We start from the raw sequence: 22,910 nt of genomic DNA, 5'->3' as shown, positions 1-22,910 counted from the left end.
TTTGTAGGCGTCATTTTAGGATGTAATTTCAGGTGCATTGTAATTAAATGTTTTTGTAATAAAAGTGCCAAACTGCCGACAACTCTGTGAAAGGCTTATGTGCAAACTATAGTAGTAGAGTATGTTGACTTTTAAATCCCAACATGTAAGTTGTTTTTAATCTTAATAATCTAATTTAAATTCCATATATATATATATTTCTCTCTCTCTTTCTATATATATTATATACATATCTCTCACTCTCTCTCTCTATATATATATATACAGTGGTGGCCAAAATTGTGGACACTTTTGGAAATTTTTATGTTTTTGAACTTTGTATGTTTATAGAAAACATTACGTTTCACAAAATGCAAACTTGTATATATCATTTTAAAGAGAGTTTATTACTGAATTCAATACAAAACACAAAATTCAATTATTTGCAATACAAAAAACGTTAAACGGTAATAGTTATCTATATACATTAGATAGTGATGATTGCAGTAAGTTATCAGTACATACTAGGGTACCCTTTATTTTTTATTACAGCTTCACATCGACGTTTCATTGAGCTTACAGGAGTTCTAAGCTCTTTTTTCGTTATTACATGATGCCAGGAAACAATTATAGCCTCAATTAGTTCCCTTTTATTTGATGGGCGACTCATTCGGACAAGAGTTTTCAAACGGTGCCACAAATTTTCGATAAGATTGAGGTCAGGACTGTTTCCTGGCCATGACAACAATTTAATGATATTTGTACAAAACCACTCTTTCGATATTTTGGCCGTGTGGCAAGAAGCAGAATCCTGCTGAAAAATAAACGATGCGTTGTTGGGAAAGAGATCTCTGACGGAAGGTAGAAGTTTTGGTTCTAGAATAGTGTCAATGTATTTTCTGGCATTCAGAGTCCCATCGATGACATGAAGGCGGCCAATACAATCTGCTGACATGCATGACCAAATCATAACACTAACTGGGTTCTTCACAGTTGCTTGAATGCAGTCAGGATGTAGCTCTTCTCCTATTCTACGTCTTGCATATTTTCGCCCATCACTACCGAATAACGATATCTTAGTTTCATCACTCCATATAACTTGTGACCACTGATCATCTGTCCAATTAATGTGTTCCTTTGCCCACTGTAGTCTTTTTTTTTTTTTTTTTTTTTTTTTTTTTCGTTGCTGAAAATTAAGATAAGGCTTTTTTCGTGGAATTCTACCTCTCAGTCCAACATTTGTTAATCTTCTCCTGATTGTTCTTGAACTGACAGAAACACCAGCATCATTCAGATCACTTCTGGTGGCCGCTGATGACATTTTTCTATCTTGGAGACATAGTCTTTTTATTCTTCTGTCATCAATAGATGTGCTGCACCTTTTTCGGCCTTTTCCTTCTTTGTTTTTTATTGAATTTGTCTCCTGATATCGTAAACAAAACTTTCGGACTCCAGATGTAGTCACTGAACCACCCACCTGTCTTGCAATTTCCGCATAGGAAAGACCACTTTCTCGCAACACAATAATATTACATCTCTTTTTAGGTGTGCAATCTACTCTTTTATTTGGTGGCATTGCTTCTTGACTAAATATTAAAAATTTTTACAAGAATTCCTACTTGTAATTGCAGTGTATTGCAGTGTATTGCAGTGTAAGAAACAGGTCCTCCTTCTACAGAGCAAAGCAAAATAATGAATTTTTTCAAGTGTAAACACGATGTCAGCTTCTATTGGCAGTTACTAACATTTGATTGGTTCTCAGAACAAGAGCAGTGATTGGCCAGGAAAGCTAGATATTACAAACCCCTTCATAACTGTGTTTTTTATTTATATTAAAGTACATATAACTTTTTTGTATTGCAAATAATTGAATTTTGTGTTTTGTATTGAATTCAGTAATAAATTCTCTTTAAAATGATATATACGAGTTTGCATTTTCCGAAACGTAACATTTTCTATAAGCATACAAAGTTCAAAAACATAAAAATTTCCAAAAGTGTCCACAATTTTGGCCACCACTGTATATACATATTTCTGTGTGTGTATATATATATATATATGTAAATATGTGTAACAAAACTGGTCCACTGTTGAAATAAATACTGCGCTACTATTATAATAAGATGACTTCCTGAGAGTTGCAACGGTCTGGCTTGGAGAGGACTGCGACTTTGCTTCGTAGTTAGCAAGTTGAAAGTACACGAAGAGAAAAGTTTTGGTTGGAGTAAAAAAATGTCAGTTTCCAATTATTACGTCATCAGCGATCAGCAAGTTGTGGAAAATTAAATGATCTAGAAATGACATAATTCAGAGAAGTTATTTAAATTTTTAGAACCGAGAGGGAGAATTAAAGTTTTACTTTTCGTTTAAATTATAATTTTGATTTGCATATTTTTATCTTACACACACACACACACACACACATATATATATATATATATATATATATATATATATATATTCTTGAAAAACAAGTAGTACGAAAAGAACAGAATATAAAGCAAGATAGGCTTGGCTGTGCAAATACAAATTAATGTGTGCGTAATATTTAAAATTATGAAAAATGCTGACTCGTATTAATTTGACAGTGTGTATTACAATCGATTGTGAAGGTCATTATGTTAATAATAGAATTTGTAATAAAGCTTTTCTATAGTGTTCCATCTATATATTGCATTCTTAACAAGCTGAAGTTCAAAATTGAAGCACAATAATCAGACTGATAATTATTGGTCAAAGATCGATTAACATTCCGTTCACACATCTATACATATATACATATATCTACGAATATTTTCAGCTGATTCCAAACTGTCGAACATTTTTTAATAGCTCCAATGAATAGGGCATTCTGCAAGACGATGACTCAGGAATTAGAATCTTGATTTTAAGTATGGAAGCAGTTAGTCATTTTGCTGGTCAATGTGGTTTAAGGGCATCTATGTCATATAAAGATAACGAGAACATTACGCAACCGCCATATATTTGGTTTGAGATTTCGTAGTAGTTACTGGTAAGCGACTAGCCCTAGGTACCGCTACGAATGCACAAAAGTTCATCTCTACTTTTCAGTAACTTAAGTTTACTTAAGTTACTGAAAAGTAGAGATGTTTACTTAAGTAACTTAAGTTTACTTAAGTTACTGAAAAGAATCTATCTTGGTTGTGGAGCTCGGTGCGGTTGTTCTCCATGATTCCTCGCCAAACAAATAAACCGCATCCACAAAAATATTGTCGTTCTCGGATATACGATGGCAAGGTTAGTATCTAAAACTCTTTTCAAATGAAAGCACATTTAAAATCACTACGTAAACTGAGTTTGGCCTACTTGGCTCTACTGACGATGTAAACAACAGACAAAATCTTCAATGCTCCGTTCTGGAAAGTGAAGAAAGGGGAAAGCAACGAATATATTGCCCTACGTCTAAAGACCATAAGCATGAGAATTTTAATAATCATCAGATCTGATTTTTCAAGTACCAGCTATTAGAGATCCTTAGTTAAATGTCGTGCTGGTTCACAAAGTTTTCTTTACATCCACTGTGACAAATATCAGTATCCAAATGTTTCAGTTACCTTCGGGAAACTTAGACCACTGTGATGTCATTTTAAAAGTTATTTTCCAAGGCATCCATTTTAAACCGTGTAGTCTTTCTATGCGTTCATACAGACAATTCGCAAATAAACTGCCGTAGTTATTTCGCGTTATGCATTATTTCTCAACAATGATCAAAAAACAGCTGACAACTTATTTTCCTCATATTCTTTAAATACTTTTGTAGTTCGAATTATCATTCTCATATTTGGATGGGTCTGCAAAATTTTTTATAGCTTTTTTATCCTTTATATAGCTTCATGTTTTTAGCACTTAAAAAACTAAAGAAATATTAGTATATGGTTAAATTTGAAAGATTTCAGGAGGATTTCACTGTACTTATATGTATCACTGGCCTAGACGCTGTTATAATGAAGATTTAGAGAGAGTGTCTTTATTCTGGCCAACAAGAGCGGAGTCGATTTTTACCATTGGTTTTGTATAAATCTTTGATAAAGTCTGCTGCCTATGTACCAGTCTACTTATCTTAGATATTGGATTTCTTTTCCCACCTGTAGTGAAGATATATTAGAGAAACTAATGAATGAAATTTAATGTAGGAACGTTGGCTTTTTAGTAACAATTATTTGAATTTAATAATTCAGATTACAGTAGGATAGGAAATCAACTAAATTCCATTAAATGCATTCTAATTTCTGATAACATAACTTAAATTTTGTGATGACTGAAACTGACCAACGGTATATCAGAATCTTTCTTAGTCCATTTTACATTTTTATATCATTCTTTTATTTGGACTATTTTAAATTCATGCCTTTAATGTTTCTTGCGATTTTAAATCAGTTAATTAAAATTAAAAGTATTTGTGCAGAAGTTTTTCTTCTGACTAATATTTTGATTGATAATAAAGTTCCTAGGAAGTTTATAAATTATTTTCTCGGAAAGGATGCCATAAGCTACGAGCTATAGTCTTTAGTTACATAATAAGTGTTGTGTTTTAAACCGAGAGAAGAACAGACGCGATGAGTAATTAAAAACTGAAGTGAATTGCATTTTATTATATATTTACCTGCATTTTCCACTATGGATAAGAAGTCCCTATTCTTTTCCATATAACGCTACAGCAGCCGTTGTAATGCAAGGATAGTCTACAGCCATCATTCTATTTTCATTTTGAATTACTTAACAGACAGTCAGTTTTAAACATAATTCAATTTTCAGTTTTATTACTATTTAAGCCGCGCCATTTGCAATCTTTTCCCCCAAAACACGAACGTAATATGCAGTCGAAGATTTAGGCACATTAAAAAGTGTTTTGGCTGTTTGGTATCCGCGATCGTATTATGCTCAATGAACAAAGGATTCAAATTGTTAGAGAACTGAGGTATATGGGTTTTATTTTTGCTGAAAAGATGACTTGGATACCTCACATAATTGATCTCATGACCCGAACATCGGTAATTGCTCGACGGTTGAAGCAGCTACAGCGGCATAAATGGGGTCTTAACCCACATATTCAGAAGATTTTATTCAAAACAGTTGTGGAAAAGATTATTACGTATGCAGCAGCTGTGCGGGCATTTATTATGCAGGGCTGTAAAATTAGACATCTGTCAGCAATCTAGAGACCCTTTGCCCTAGACATAACTCGTGCTTATCGCACAACAGCATCTAATGCAATCAATGTTTTAGCGGGATTACTACCTCTCCACTTACGAGTTGAAGAAGAGCCTGTCAGGCAACTCATCAAACACTTACGACGACCAGCTTCCTTCTCTGATGAATATTTCCTTCCAGGAAGAGTATGAAATAACGGCTCCTGATTTTCGTACCCATCCATCAGTTAAAGTCGTTGGTATTCGCATCCAAGTCCAGCCAAATACTACAGCTCTGCCTTCTCAAATGGAAATTTATACAGACAGCTCGGAAATTAACGAAAACACAGGCAGAGCGTTTGCTGTTTTGCCGGATCATATAGTTACACATCATCTAAGCTTCCCCCATCAGCTTAAACTTGAGTGGATCAAAGCCCATGTTGACATTACGGAAATGAAATTTCAGACAGTCTAGCCAAAGAGACTTCCAGAGAAACTGCATACAGTCTAGCTTCCGGCAATGCAGATACTCAAGTCAATATCCCATGGCCTATTTCTTATCTAAAGAAATGACTGATATTGGAGGCCATTGGACGATGGCAAGAGGAATGGGACCAGGGCTCAACCGGTCGACGAACGCATTATCACATAGCGTATGTGGACACTGACCGTATCATTTCCAACCCTCAGCTCGCCCGATTTATCACTGGCCATGGTCCATTTCTGCAATATTTTGCAAAACGCGGACTCAGCCATACTGAGTTCTGCTGCTGCGGAGATATTGGGTCCCCAGAGCCTTACCTGACCACTTGCCCATTGACAACTGATTTTCATATTCAGCTGCCAAGTACCAACAGGAGGCTTTCTGCAAATTTATCATAAATCAGATATATCTGATTACAAAGGTTGTCAAATTAATGGACAATTTGTCTGCGTTGGAGATGGACTTATGTCAGACAGCGTAAATTCTCCTGCTGCCATAAACTTATGTTCCGTATGGATTATATGCAAATTTGTATCAGTAATATAACAGTCTTACATCAGCAAAGTATAGTACCAGTATTAATCAGTATTCAGTCAGTATTAATACCAGTAAAGTATTGTATCAGTACTGTAACAGTTAAATCTTGCATATATTTGTGTCAGCAATGTAACAGTCGTACATGCCTGTTCATATTTCATCAGTAATGCACAAGTAATGTAACAGTAGAACATTAATCTGTGATATTTTAATTCGCAATATTTTGAGTCTCTGTAACGTATTAATTTGTGCATTTACTTACCGATTTATGTAAAATCATTCCCATTTAATCATTATCAATAAGCCGTGTTATATCAATGAATCAGTTCTGTAGCAGTATTAATCAGTGTTAGTATCAGTATCAGTATTATATCAGCCTTTTATCAGTTCTGCATCTGTCATATTTGCATCAGTAATGTATCAGTAATGCATATTGAATATTAATCTGTAACTCTGTAACATGTTATTTTGTATGTCTTGTCGTGCACGTTGAATACGTTTCAGGTGGCATTATGCATTTTGAAGGGGTGCTATAGATAGTGGTGGACGAGTTGCTATATTGATTAACTGTTTGGTAAAGGGATAGTGCCCAGGTCCTCCGTTCTCTCTCTCCACTGATTGGTTTCTGCTTATTTGTTTCTTTTTAATTCCACACAGCAAAAACGTTTCTCAGAAAGCGGAGCACGAATTTTGAATATATATGTTATTAAAGTGGTGCAGCGTGCTGCGAAATCAAGAAAAATTAAATTATGAAGTCTGTCTGCTTCCCCGATATATAGTATATATAAAATAAAAACATAAATATTTAAAAAAATTACAAACAAAAAAATTTACAAAAATTAAATATTAAAAAATAAACAGTACAAACTTGAAAATTATTGTTGAAAATTCCTTGGTATTTTTCAAAGTGCAGCCGAATTTTCAACTGAGCTACTTTTCTGAATTAATATATCTATACGGTTTTTAAAAGTGGCAATGTTTCACAAATTAGAGAATGTAAAAAAAGTTAAAATAATGAAAGTGTTTCTTAAATAGAATAAAGTAAATTAAAAAAATATATTTTATAATCATCAAGATCTAACTAACTTCAATAATTATAATTTTAATTTTTTAAAAATATTTTTTTGTAGGAGCGTCCTACCATTCTTTATTTAATCTTGATTTTTGATTTAACTTTTATTTCTTAGTTGTATACATAAATATGTGTATACGTATGTATATTAGCCATTTTGTGATTTCCTGTAAATAATTTACAAATCTAAAATATATGTGTTCAAGTATATATGTATATATTTGAATTAAAATCAAAAGCATGCGTATGATAAGCTGGTTTCGGTATTTATTATTATTTTAAAGTCGTAGGTTTAATCATTGAAAAATATAAACACATATTAGAAATCATAAATCGTTAGTATCAGTGGTATACAAAGCTTCTATTTTTTACGACTGGTGACATGGGAAATTTCACTAACATTTCTAGCATAATGTACTCACGTTTCATATATTAACTCCAAACATATTCCATTCTTTCCTCGATTTCAGGAAGTTAAAATCACATTCTATACCTTGATTTTTACATAATTTTATTCAACGATAAATTGCTCTTTATGCAGTCATTTAGGTGTTACGTTGTATTGAATGTAATGTCACGGGTTTCTTTACAGTCCTATGTAAGCTATGTTTTCTCGCATACAAATTAATAGTAATTACTACTTTACTTGATATATTTTGGCTTAGAATTGTTTGAGATGAACACGTAATTTTTACAATCTGGAAGAAAGCTATGAATAGCATAACGCCGCAAAAATATTTATCGTTTACCACAAATATCTGCCCAAAATGACAATGAAAAAAGAATGAATGCCGACAAATAAGCTTCATAGTGTGGCATGGACTTCATATTTGAGAAATGTAGTGAGTCATTAAGTGTGTTGGAACAGTTTTACTACAACATATCTTATTCTTCTTTTAAATGCAAGTATTACAATGGGAGAAAACGGGTAATAGTGTATATAACTAACAAAAAGGAGAAAGCAGCCAATCGATGAATAAGATGATTTATGGGTGTCTTCCTTTTGCTGTTATTCAAAGGAAAAATACAGAATAAACAAAAATGAAGAAATGAAAAACCTCAAGTTTAAATTATTTCAACATTTTCTCATAAGTGGATTGTTGTAACTCAGTAATGACAGCCGAATTTTTAAAAGCATTTTAGTTATTTGATAAGATTGCAATGTTTATTTTGGACTTTTAACTAGTTTAAATTATGTCTCATTCTGTTCTGCCTTTTAAATTTCTGCCCTATAATAGAAAATAGACACAAGAAAGACATGCAATACCTGTATTCATGCTTATAAATATTTAGGTAGGTACAAGATGTAGATATAAATATTTAGGTAGGTACAAGATGCAGATATAAATATTTAGGTAGGTACAAGATGTAGATTTTTGTAGGTACAAGATGAGAGACTTATTTGCAACTGATTTGGCTTTGGCTTTATTAATTTTGCAAAGCTTTCGAGAACTATTTGTCTAAGCAGCCAGCTTGTTTGCTCCTTGCAGCCAGCTCGTTTGTCGTGATTCGCTGTTTCAGATCTAATCATTAGTATCAGTTTCTGTATCTTCCTGGCCGAATAGTGGTTGATAAGGTCGTTGAACACCGAGTTGTGGGATCGAAAACTGGCTAAGGGACACATTGCATATCTGTAATCTTCTCCGTGGGTAATATGAATTCGAGTCATGTGACAGGATTAAGAGTTTACATTTGATAATCTCTCAAAGCAGCATCCCTCTCCTTACATACAGAGCCCTCGAGTATTCTTTCATATTTAATTAAACTTAATCATGTACTATCCTGGTAAAATTTTAGTTTCGTTTGGGTTGAGTTTAAGAGAGCTGAATGTATAACTATGTTCTCGTTAAATCATACTTACAGGGAGAATTTACTCAGAGCCAACAATCACTCCATGATAAAAATTGAAATATTAGTTTATTTGCTGCTGCACTGCAAGGATCATTATATAATTTAATTTTAGTTCGTAATGATAATTGTAATTTAATGAAATTATTATTGATTTTAATTAAAACTGAATTTACTTTCTTTTGGGATTTACCTGGTAACGAAATTGAACTATTATAACATGCAAACAATGACGTTCTAGTGTTTTACTAGCAAGCAGTTAGAAACTAATCTGACATCCTGAGTCTGGCTAGAAGTTACAAGATTATCTAAATTCCACAAAAGAATTCAATTTTGAAAAATTATTTATATTTCAGTCAAACTCAAGGACTTTGTAAACTACTCCGACTGCTGCAAAACATGTAAGAAAAATTAGCCATTAAAACATAAAATTCTTGCAAACTTAATGAAGAGATTAGAATTTGTTTCAGTGGAAAAAAAATAATAATTACAAATAGCTTCACCAGAGGTTGTTTTACTTTGAAAACCTGTAGTAAAAATGTAAATCTTTTGTCGACATCATACAGCTACTGTTATAAAACCTAGAAACATTCGAGGAGACTTTGTTTCCGATGTACTTGTTGGTAAAAATGACAATCAGTTTATGAGATCGGGCTTTGTTTGTAAAATTGTTTTACCAAAACATTAATATTGTAGCAGCTGCTTTACGGAAATTTAAGACGTTGAAAGAGATTCTAAGAGGTCCAATGAATGTTAAAATCTTTTTGAAAATGATAATTTTTCAAAAGAAATTTGAAGAAATAGAAAGATTTTCTGTTCGTATTGTAAGAGGGAAAAATCGTGTTTCTACAGAAGCAGTACAGGAGGTTGCGCTTCAGGTCGTAGAAGACACAGCTGCAAGTGTTCAGGGTAGCGCCATTGTCTGGCGTATAGTAAAAACGCTGGATAGACTACGTTTAACTGTCCGTAGGATCTTGCGGAGTATCCTCCGACATTATCCTTGCAAACTTTAAATAGTGGAGTGTTTGCTTCCACCTCTCTGAGGTCGATTCAGAATGGCCTTTTAATATCATCTGGATACACGAAGCGCATTTTCGTTTCGACGGTGCAGTGGATACTCACAACTGTCGAATTTGGGAATCAGAAAATTCACGCCCTGTCTTAGAGCTTCCATTGCATTTACCAAAAGTGACGGTATGCTGGGAATTTTCTGCATCATTTATTTTCGGCCCATACTTTTTCGAGGAGTTAAGATCCAAGGGTTCATTGGAACGCTAGATCATCGGGCAGCAATTTGCATCACTGTTAGAGAACGAATTTGATTCGTCTCTGGAAGCACGAACAGTCTTTATGAAGGATGGAACTTCTCCACACATTGTGCAGTGTGTTGCAAATATTTCCAAATCTCGCTTTACAGAAGGACGTGTCATCAGCCATCACTTTCATTATGTGGCCTTCCCGATCCCCAGACCTCAGTCCATGCGATTTTTGATTTTGGGCACATTTGAAACATCTGGTAAGCCGTGGAGAACCAAGAACTTTACCTGATGCTAAACATTTCACGCAATATACTCAGCATTTCCCAGCATACACTTTGTATATGCTGGGATTGTATATGATGTATGTAGAGTGGAACATGCCATCTTGCAATTTCAGATGGTAGCTGAAAAGGATAACTACCAGTGAATGTGAATTTATAATATTTATGGAAGATATTCTTTTGAAACAAAATTCGTAAAATTGTAAAACTATTGTAAAGGCGCTAAATGTATAATTTATTAATATAATGCCTCGCTGGTAACGATAGTTGTAACTTATTATTTTTTCCCTGATGAAAGAAATTCTCATCTCTTCATTAAGTCCGTTACAAAATTTCACAATTTTCTGATCACTGCATTCGCTTGCAGGCAGCTTTGAAATAGGGTTCTTTAATTATAGACATCCTTCATATCGCGAATAATAAAAGCATGGGACGCTTAAATTACAAAATCTCTTAATTTTATTGCATTGTCAAATGGATAAATCATTACCTTTTCAATTTGTCACGGAGGCGTATGTGATGGTAATTAGCATATGTGATGCCGGAAAAGCTATTTTTAGAGTTATCTGCATTTATGAAGCTGAAAACTGTTAAAATAAGGTTGTTAGCATTGCAATAAGTTATAAGGTATGAAAAGAAAAATATTTAATTCCTTAATTAGCTAGCTAAGATATCGTTGTGTCCGCAAAACACGTGATACTTATGAACATGAGATGAGATGTGTGAGCTAAGAAAGGAAACATTTAATTAAGAGACATATCCGGAACCAAAGAAGCCAGATGTAAATAAATGATGACCACCAAAATTTTACACGTGAATTATTTTATTCTCTTAGTTTTAAGCATCACTATTTCTAGAATAAATATTAAAGGGATATAAATGTTATTTTGCCAGATCAATACAATTGCTCACGCTGATTTTTACACATATTTCTCACCAGATCTGCAGAAGGTTGAACTCACCCGCGACATAACGAATATTCTTTACCGCTGTAGAACACTTCGGAACAAGTTAATCACAGCCCATCCGTTCAAAAAAAAAATGATTCTGAGAAGATAAAGCTGCGAAACATTTTTGTAGAGAGCTAGTAGAAACCAGAAGAAGGTTTATTTTTTTGAAATACTAGAAGAAACACGTATTCGCCAACACTTATACGATGAGCCACGATGTCGAAGCAATCTTTATTGTTTATCTCGTCAACCAGTAGAGAAAAAGTGCAGCTATCTTATATGAACCTGGAGTTTCCAAATTTTAAAATTCATCAGCAAGTTGAATTAGTAGCTCACTAAATTCCGCTTGGCTTTCCCAAGAAAAAGAAGGAAAAAAAAACTTTAACATGGCGGCAGAAAAGCAAGAAGCAAATGCCCGTCCTTCGTCTATGAAACTCCAGTCCAAAAGAGGGAGAAAACCGATTGTTGAAGTTCTTTCAAGAGGGTTGTCTTCATTCGATGACGATTAAAAAGAAGACTTACGGATTGATGAATGAATGTTTTGTCTCCTTGAATGAAATATTAGAATCTCCATATATCGGGATTTTATTTAGATGAAAGTTAGATTTTCTTTTTAATTCCTTTAATTGCTTTTGTTCTTAAAACTTTGCTATTTTTTACAGGTGATACACACTTATTGATTTTTAGTTATAGTTTCAGTAAAACTTCTGGTTAAAATTTAGCACTTGTCTGTGCAATTTGAATCTAGTTAGACTTCGATTATTTTGTAAAATACATAATTAATTCTTTCCAAAGAGTGATATATATATATAGTTTCAACTAGATAATTTATCTAAGTCAAACCTCCCAATCTAACATATATTTTCAAAAAAACATGACTTTTTATACATGGTACCCAAGAGTTTAGATTCTACGCAACAAAATATTATTAAAACTCCATGAAAATTATACGGGTAATTTAGTAGTTATTTCACTTCGAAAAAGACTGCCGGTTTTCAATTTAACAGCAAAATAGTTTGCTTTGAACAATTTCTATTTATGCTTTCCTTGTTCAGACCCTTGATTTTTAAATTTTTAATGAATCCTCACGTAGAGAATTCTATCGGATTTTTATATTCTGGTTCTATTATTTTACATTTTTAATTTCCTTTTTATTACTATTAAAATACAGTAATTTTTAACCCATACGCTTAAAAAGTAATTAAGAGATTATAGAATTATCTGAAAGGTAGTTTTAGAAAAACCAAATACCAAATATTACCTTAAAACCAAATACGTTTTCAAAAAAAAAAATTGTTATTTAGCAGCATATGCCACATCAATGATAAGGAAACTAAAGTTAGTTCCCGATTAATGCCCTTCAATAAAGGGTGCCCATGACAAGTATTATTTAAAGAAAAGAAAATACTTTAAAAACGCAACGAATGTTTTCTTTAAAATTTACTATCGAGATCTTAGTGTATTATTATTCATAGATCATTTATTTATGTATTCTCGGTTGTTAAAAAATGTTCTATTGCTCTACATCCATGCATATATATGTATATACATACAAGTATGGATGTAGAAAGTATGGAACTCGTACTGTGAAAAACGACAGCATCTACAACCATCAAATCTTGAACGCCTTCACCTGAACATCCATATCTCAAAGCCCGAATTTTGACTCTTGAATATGATTTTTGTTTATTTTGTGTTTTGCGAGATTTTAACGAAATTATATCTAAGGATGCAGAGATTTAAAATGAATGAATTGCTGCTAGACGCAGCGTAAAATAGTTTTGTATTAAATTTTATCAGAAAACTCATATATTTAAAAGAAATGTGTTACCGCTACTGAAAATGAAATAACATTTACCTCCTTATTAATCACCCCGTGTAAATTAGTTTCTGCAAATAGTGCAGTGACTTATCTTTTGACACGTCATGAACATTTTGTGGCATATGTATTTCGTTTTGGGCTAGATAACACAGACCGTTGCATGTGTGGCTTACCGGATACATTAGACAATTACTTGTTTCAGTGTCAATTAACCAAAGATCTATATTTTTGTCCCTATACAACAAACAATGCTCGTGAATGGTTTTAGCAGATTCTGAAGAATAAACCTCTTCACCATAAGCTATAAACTCTAATGAACAATCTTATTATAAAAAGCGACAATCTCAAAGCAGTAAAATTCTAATTTTTATTTATAAGTTTTACCTATTAATGTTATTAACGTAAGTAACAGTCACAAAAGTAGATGATAATCTTAACGATGAATAGTTTTATTTTTGTATCATTATTTTATTACTTTTTTTTAATAAAAACCTCTAAATGAGCAGAAAAAGCTGAAAGTCTTTTAGACGGAACTGCTGCTCATACTGTGGTTTCCTATCTTACAAACACCAGTTTACTGCCATTACACAAAATATAAAATCTTTAAAGTTTCCTTCGACTCTCATCTGTCTGCTATCGATTAACACACTAAGAGCTTTAATGTCGATAAACTTAGTTCCTAAACTCTATTATTATTAAAGGAACCCTTGGAATTACACTAGTTCGACTCATTAAACGATTTCTATGCGTACTTTTTGTAATGCCTGGTTGGCTTGCCGAGTAAGCGGTTTGTACATGAAATAATGCACGTATAATAATACCAGGCTAGGAGTAAACTTATGTCTCAAATCGATTTCAACACTTAGGTGGCCATCTCTGAACGCGATTAGTGTTTCAAATGGAAAAAAACATAAAATAATTGACTTCCAATGTGAAAATTTCAGATTTCAGTCCGAAATTGAAAGAAATTTTTCAAGTCATAACAAAGAAAAATTAAAATATAAAAATGTTGAATCCGAACGCAGCATAAAATAAGGGAACTTTAAATGTAGAAGTATAGAAGGGACAATTAAATTATGTTCCTCCTTTTGCTTAATGTGTAAGATTTGTGTTCTATATTTAGTGATTAGTACCAGCAAAACGACGATCTCGTTTTTTGAAAGTTTTTCTTAATATTTTTTTACTAACATTATAAATTAGATAAGCAGAAAACAGTTGACTAGTAAATATGTGATACTTCTGAGTGCTAGCTCACATCAGATTTATAACGCATATTATGGAAATTTGGAGAGGAAAATACTTTTTGCGACTTTCCTTTTTCGAAAGGAAACGACAGATATATTTGAATTTTCGTAACATTCCTCACGCTCTTTAATATGTATCTTTTTTCTCATTTAAATAATTTCAGCAACATACAGTACGTAATCGTATAACATGATGGTATGCCTTTTACATTGTTAGCCCAAAGGGCGTTAGCCCAAAAGGGCTATTAATTTCAATTTGGCATTTTGCGTTGATTCGCTTTTCAAACTCTTGCCACCAAATATCACAGCCCTGTATTATAGTTACATAAATTAAATAATGAAGAATATGCATAAATGTATGCACGTTTCTCGCATTGTGATAAAACAACAGTACCTAGAACCATCAAATTTTGAATAACGTAATCCTCCACTGCATATGGGCATCTGGAAGCCCTAATTTGGATTTTGGAATTTGTTTTATTATTTCGAGGAATGGCAACACTGTAACGGAAAAAACACTTTTAACTCTAGCGCTCGAGACTGTGTTTCGGAGATTCTAAATATATGCTCATTTTAAAATTATTTTATTATATTGCTGTTGAACTGAATTTTATGGTTTTAGTGCGAAGTACATAATAAATAAAGGTAACCCATAAAAAGTTAAAAAAAAAAAAAAAAAAAAAAACGCCCCTTTGGGAGTAATGTAAAATCTTAAATTTAGTATGATTCTGTAAAAGGAATTATATAAAAAAAAAAAAAAAAAAAAAAAAACGAAAGCTTTCAGGTATTACATTACGCCCAGAAGGCCTTTTCTAACATTCTGTGTGTTACCTTTATTTATTAAACATCATGTTCTTCCCACTTTACTTATAAAATTCAGTTCAACAGCAATATCGCAAAATAATTTTAAAACGAGCATATCTTTAGAATTTCCGAAACACAGTCGCGCGCTGGAGATAAAAATATTTTTTTTTTTTTTTTGTACAGTGTTGCCATTACTCACTTTCAAATCGTTCAGTTTGTTAAATCAAAAATTCTTTAATGTCTGACAAAATATTAAGTAGATAATAAAAAAATATTCCAAATTCCAAATTAGGGCTTCCAGATACGCATATTCGCTAAAGGATTACTTTGTTCAAAATTTGATGGCTCTAGGTATCGTTGTTTCATCACGGTGCATACATTTATGCAGATTCTTCATTATTCAATTTCTTTAAATATAATTCAGGGCTGTAATAGTTGGTGGCAACAATTTGAAAAGTGAAACAACGCAGAAAGTGAATCGAAGCAAAATGCCAAAACGAAATTAATAGCCCTTCTTGGCTAACGCCCTTTGGGTTAATAATAATTGTATAATGTGGTATTTATAAGTAGAAATAACACATTCGCTATTCTTATTATTTACATTTCTGTCTGATGCTAAATTTGATCGTAAAACACTGCAGAAATTTGTGGCAGCGCAAAAAAATGGAAAGACTGTCTCAGGTTAGTCAAGATTAGGCCTCTTCGATACGGCATCCCAGAATTTCGAAACAAGAGTCGGTATAGGACAAGACAAAGGGTAAAAATGAGTATGTCCGGTGGTCACAAAGCCAAGGCCTGATCGCGCGCCGTGCTGTTGGATAAAGTTACTAATCTCCGTTCCGGTTCGGTTCAGGAAATCGGAGAATCATAATTACTTCACCTAAAAACATAATCTTTTCCATACAAGGCCATACAAGAGCCATACAAGGGGTAATTATAAAATAGTGTAACAGACCAGGATAGCGTTAAACTAATTATTTATAAAAAACTAATCTAAGCGCGTCTGTCTGTTTGTTTGCTTGCTTGTGGCATTATCTACTGCAGAACGGCGGGGTTTGTATTTTGAGAGAGGTACCCCACTCGGATTCCAAAAGTTCGTGTAAGCCATTTCGACCATTCTGATCTTGAGACGATTTTAATCAGCCGAGGTAATTAAAAACTTTGAAAACGCTAATTTTAGCACTCATTTTTCCGAGTTTCAACAGTTTCCAGCACCGAAGACAAAATTCTGCCTTTATTTATAAAAGTGTTGCCAGTGTTCGCTTTCAAATCGTAGATTTTATTCATAGAAAACTTAGAAATTTTACAAAACATGGAATAAAAATAGCATTTCCAAATATAAAATATATTATTGTTATTATACAAATTAATACTGTGACGTTGAAGAAAGCAAGCGATTACATGTGACGTCATTGTAAGCCGAAAATCTTTCGTTAATGTCAGCATTTTAAATAAATAGATGCTGTTGGCAACTTGTTTGATTTGGTTTAGGGTAACTGACACGATATGTTATTGGCACGTTAAGTTCTTTTATTGATATTGAGAAAAAGGTGTTATATTACATTAAATTTAAATCATGACGTCATAAATATTAACCTAAAGTGTCAAATGTTTTCGTTTCCTGGTTTGGCAGCAAAAAATTATTTACGAATTGATTGTTGTCTCATATCATTTACATTGAAATTTTTCATACATTTTCGTTTCAGGTGTACATAGAACTTATAACTTTTGCTTTGGCCTCAGCCCGCTAGTATGCTATAATATCAGATTTTATCACTTATATTTAGAAAGCATTTTCAATACATTTATTGACGAATATGAAATTCCAAACTATTTTTCTAGAAGTGAAACATTAAGAATGATTTAAACAAAAGAAAAGACACTACTGAGAACCATTGGCAAAATTAGAGTATATACTTATACATCTATATTTAATACTTTGAATAAGCAAACAAAAAATAATAGTAATTGCGGGAAAGCTATCACTGTAGTATGGGTTGCTGACAATTTTAATAGATAATTAGATAGATATACTTTACTACAATAACAAAATAGTGGTATATTAGTAAAAATGTTAAAAATCATATAAAAGAAAAGATAAAACTTGCATGTTTACAGGAAATTCACATTGGCAAGCATCAATAATGAATATGGATTCTACTATAGAGTATTCCTGCTTCTTAGTCAAATGAGAAACATAGTACATTGAATTCTATTAAAACATTACATACATTTATGCCTTTCATGTATATATATCACTTCTGATTTATTGCGATCAGATGGTGTCTGACGTAACTACTAGAATATTTCCCTTTAATTAGTTGTTCGCTCATGGATATTTCCAGCATAGCTTAAAGTGCGATCATTCGGCACATTTTCTACTACAACGGTGGAAAGGAATTTCACATGTTAAAGCAATGGGCTGTAAGAATATTGGAAATGAACGTTTGCACGATCGAAATTTCGCTTTAAAGGTAGAATATCTAAGGTATTTCCTACTGATATTCGCGTTTTAAGTTTACCCTCAAATTGTAGTAAAAACGTGCCACTGCTAATATTCTTCGCTTTACATATTTAATTTCATTTTTCTGCCAGATTGCCTAGAAGAACTTCATTCGATATAGTATCAGAATTTTTTCCTTGTGTGTCGGTAAAATCCTTTTTAGGTTTGTTTGTTTGTCTAATTAATTTCCTTAAAATCTGCATTAATTTGGATTTAGGTGAAGGGCATACGGCCTCTAAACAATCTAATCCTTTAAAATCTGTGATATACATATATGCCAGAATATCTGAAATTGTATGAATACTTTATAATTTTTCCCCATTCTTGCAATGCGATATGTTTTCACATTCGTGAGTTTGGTGGTTTTTGAAATAGAATTTGTGTTCGTGACAGTAAAAACGTAATGCATTTATTCATTATATTTAAACATCCAAGAATATCCACTTATTAAAACACGTTCCTACACTTTTCATTAGAAGGTTTTTGAAATATTAATTAATTACTTTTAATTTTACTGTCTAAATGATAAAACGTTTAAATCAGTTTAAATGTTATTAGCAAACTTTTTAAAACCGTGGTACTTATAAATGTGTTTTTTAACTGCCCCCACAGTATGTGATTTTGAGCACGGACGTTACGTCTGGTTTTAGTCACCTCTGGCTCGATTAAGTGGGAATAAATTATTATTGTGTTTCATCAGCAATCAGTGTGGGAACATTTTAAATAATCAATTAGATTCTGCTTTTTCCTTTGACCCAGATTTTCATTACTACTGATTTGTACAACGGTAATGTGCAATATGATTGTCATTTCCAAGAATTTTCCATAAGGAAAATAAATTTGTATCCATATAAGATAATTTTTACAAAATAATGCGCAGCGCAACATATAATTATATTTGTTAGAACATAACCAGACACAGTAAGTATTCGCAAATTTTGTTTTATGCTATTCTATTTATGTAATATATTGTAAATTATTTAGCGCCTAAATAAACTGCTAAAAATAAACTGCCTAAATAAACTGCCACAAAACTGCTAAAAATATACGAAGTGATTCTGAAAAGTTCGGTGAATGGTTACGTATGTTAAAATCTGCATTATGTAATACGAGGTGCCTGCGCACACGCACAGAGTGACATATGAATAAGTGCCTTTATCATGCAAATCACCGAAGTGAAGCAGTGGTGCTACAAGCAAGCTAATAGAGTCAGATTGAGAAGGCGTGTCAATTCAAAATCGGGCAATGCGTTAACATGAAGATTTGCTACAAACTATGGAAACCAATGACATAGATCTATGGACTGTTAGTGTAAGTGTAAGGTATTGAAGCAGTGAGTACAAATTGCGTGCTTGAGTGGCTTAAACAATTTAGAGACGGAAAGGATGGTGTCGAGGATAAGTTGCGTTCGGTTCGAATGGGAACAAGCACAATTCCGGACAATATCGAACGAGTGCGACGGATACTTATGGATGAACGGCGGCTGCCTTTGAGAACGGTAGCCGAAGATTTGCAGGTGAGCAAAGACAGTGCTATTACGTTTGTTCATCAGCATTTGAAGAAGCCGAATATTTGTGTCCGATTTGTACCTCACACGCTCACAGATGAGCAGAAACAAACTCGGATGCACACGTCTGGAGATTTCATAGACATGTCTGACCGGTATCCGCAGTTTTTTGAAACCGTCATTACAGTCATTCATCGTCGTTCCCGCATTCCCAAAAAAGACAGCTAAAAAAGTCCAAGATTAAGACGATAATGATCGTCTTTTCCGACCGCAAGGATTTTATTCATCATGAAATTCTACTCAAGGTTCAAACAATCAACAAAAAGACTAGGAAGTTTTGAAACGGCTGCTGAAGTAACGTACCCGGACATAATTGGACCAAAGTGGATGGTGGAATTTCCTCCACGACACCTTCCCGTTCACATATGCGATCCGCGCTCTTAACGTTCTCGCTTAAAGTGACTGTTCTTTAAAACATTTTGTTTGTAACTCTTATTTCGTTTGTTTTCTGATACAATTAACCGAATTTTTCAGACGCACCATGTATATGTATCTAATACTTTCATCTCTCATTTTTTAGAATACAGCAAACTCTGCTAAATAGCAGAAACTTCAGTCTAATGTTGTTAAACGTTTGGTCATAAGATACCACTTATTAAGAATATATGATTCAAATTTTTATGGGCTTCAATAAAAGGAATTTTCAAGGTGAATTATTCAAACATATTTTTAATAGGATGGCAATTTCCTCGATAAATAAAATTTTCTTTAAATGAATGCAGAAGTTGACAAACACAGCTCTATATACAAGAGTTTTAAATTTAGGTGTTCCTTTGTTTTTTCGATTCTCTCGTTTAATGATATGTAGGGTTCCACCCTTTTATCTAACAACTAAATGCGGAGGAGCCTAGTGAACAGCGAAGAAAATAATCGCTTAAGTTCAGGAACGAAGACGTAAACTCGAGAAGGGTTAATTACCCTTTATTGCTCAAAATAACAGTTAACAGATGACCCCTTTCCCAGGGCGTACAGTAAAACCTCGATTTGGCCTTGAACTCAAAATAATAAGAAATAAGACATAACTAAGGCTTATCTAAAGAGATATAGCCGAAGCTATCAAATTTATTAGTAGTTGGCCCCTAAATATAGAATTAGTAGGGAGAGCTATTAAGGGCCTGTAATATGGCCGAGCGTTGTAACAGCTTAGAGAGACGTAGCCAAAAGGCAAACGCGCGCTAGTCAGAAACTCTGAGGCTCTCTTTTGAAGTCAGTGGAACTTTGACTTAAATATTACTCTTACTTATTTGCATTAAACGTGATTCTACAAACACATTTTGGTAGGAAATTGTAAGCTGAAATTAGGATGGACAAGAAATAAGCTTAAAACAACTTGTTAAAAACTTAGGACAAACCTTACAGTTAATGAAGCATAATTTGAAATGCAGTGACTCAAATTACCAATTGCAGAAATGGCTAAATTTAAAGCTTTTTATTTAATGCCTTTTAATTTTCTTCCATCAAAATGCCTGTAATTTTGTCATTATGGAAAGCGATTTAAGTGGCACAAATTTCGATTACTTTCCTTTAGCAGCGATCTCAAATTTTTAGTAGCAGAAACACTGATAATTGGATTTTAATTCAATAAAACATAATTTTATACTGCGAATGAACCTGCTATTTGCCCTATATCGAAAAGTGCTTTAAGTCCCAAAATTTCGTCATTTTTATTTTCTTTAGCAGTGATTTCAATTTTACATTCTTAGTAATTGTTAAAATTCGAAATTTTTGTTTGTAATAATTTCCAGTATCATAAATATTGTTGTTCTTGTATTATGAGAAAATTGTTCAAGACACAAATTTCGACACTCCCCCTTTAAGTCCAGTTTTTCTATGTGAAAGATGGGTGGACCAGCACTGCAATCGGTGCGTCCTATTTTTGGGAGCAGAAGGCGGCAGAATGTGTGAAATTAAAGTAATGCACCTGACGGCGAAAGCCTTAGTGACCATTTTGAGAATTGCTTTACCTTTCCTAAAAGATCTTAAACTCAGTAATGAGTAGTTTATTAACTGGGATTTTAGTAGAAGAAACTTTGAACAAAACTTATATTTGGCATATTTTCAGTGAATTTTATTAGTGAACAATTGTTATACAACAAAAGCCCATCTTCTTCCTCTCATAAACAGTACCACGCTTCTTCAACTAAGCATTAGGTGTATATTTAATAATAAAAGTATCTTTAAAACATGTTCTAGCGTCTGTTCTAAAGTATTTAGCGTCAAAACTATCTTTGAAGATATATGACGAATATAATTTGAAGAAGTATCCCAAACACCAGACCTTGGAATAAATGCATATATTCTCGAAGGAGCACGTATGATCTGTTCATGTAACCAAAGATGCATCAACGTTTTCTAAGCAAATGCATTATATTTCTTAGAATAAACTTATGGGCGATCCATAAAGATTCCATGTCATGAATGTACCTGGATTTATGATTTATTTTTACCTGTAGTGAAACATTTGGGAAATTTTTAAATATTCAAGTTTGAGGAATATTAAAATTTTCTTTCCGGACATGAAGAAATGTTTTGCAAATACTGGATTTTCTCAGAGGAGACGGGTGATTTAAGAGAACTTTCATGATGATGATTCATGAACCTGATCCCCTCTTGAAAGCCGATCAATTTTTCCTTTATTCTGAAGCATAACATTAGGACGTGTATCTCGAAATATATAATATGCATTATCCAGAAAATTGTTTACACTATTAAGATGGAATTTCAAGAAAAGCATAAAAAAAGTGAAATTCCTAGTGCGCATTTTTTGAAATACCAAACATAAATTTATATACTAGTAATAGGTTACTGTTGTTGTTGTTGCCTTGTCCATGAATTTCATAGACGAATTGTTGCCAGAGCTTCAACGAGGTTGGACTTCAACTTCCACCTTAGTTTTGGGTTGAGAGACAGCAGTTTTGAGTTTTGCGTTGAGGGAGAGCACCCCGGAGGTGGTGGTCCGAGGATCTTCTACACCTCACCCCTTCCACCAAACAATACGCGAGGACTTTCGGCTCGTCGTATATTTAGAATGTCCCCATGCCGCTAAGATATTATACATTTAAAACAACCATGATATATACGGGATTCGAGCCCTGGCCCTTATATACCGCAGTAGGCTTTCCTAACCACTGAACCATCTGGGCGTAGCTATATTAGGTAGTGATGCATATATATAAAAGATGATTATAAAAACATTTAATTAATCTCCCGGTAGTGTGATAATTAAGCAAACTTTCAATTTCGAACTAAAAGAATATAATTTGGTATCCTGCGATTTCCAACATCCTTTATTGTTAAACTATAATGGAAGGTATGGTGTCAAAAGCACTGGGAACCATATTTAGATTTTCTGCAAATATTTGCAAATTTTTCAGTGTGATGTGCTTTGCATGACATGTGTACGCTAGTCT

The 22,910-nt window shown here is 33.1% G+C and overlaps 1 protein-coding gene across 2 annotated transcripts in view; it reads right to left on the bottom strand.

The window, feature by feature from the left end:
* The window catches only part of LOC118183273 (adhesion molecule nephrin-like), a 714,613-nt gene that overhangs the window by 677,339 nt on the left and 14,364 nt on the right, over positions 1–22,910 (bottom strand). The window lies entirely within an intron of this gene.

This window comes from Stegodyphus dumicola, chromosome 6 (assembly GCF_044657685.1).
Source record: "Stegodyphus dumicola isolate Sdum_Otavi_A_Nest chromosome 6, ASM4465768v1".
Classification (NCBI taxonomy): domain Eukaryota; kingdom Metazoa; phylum Arthropoda; class Arachnida; order Araneae; family Eresidae; genus Stegodyphus; species Stegodyphus dumicola.
The sequence above is the reverse complement of the archived record's forward strand: the minus strand, read 5'-3'. Positions and strand labels throughout refer to the sequence as shown.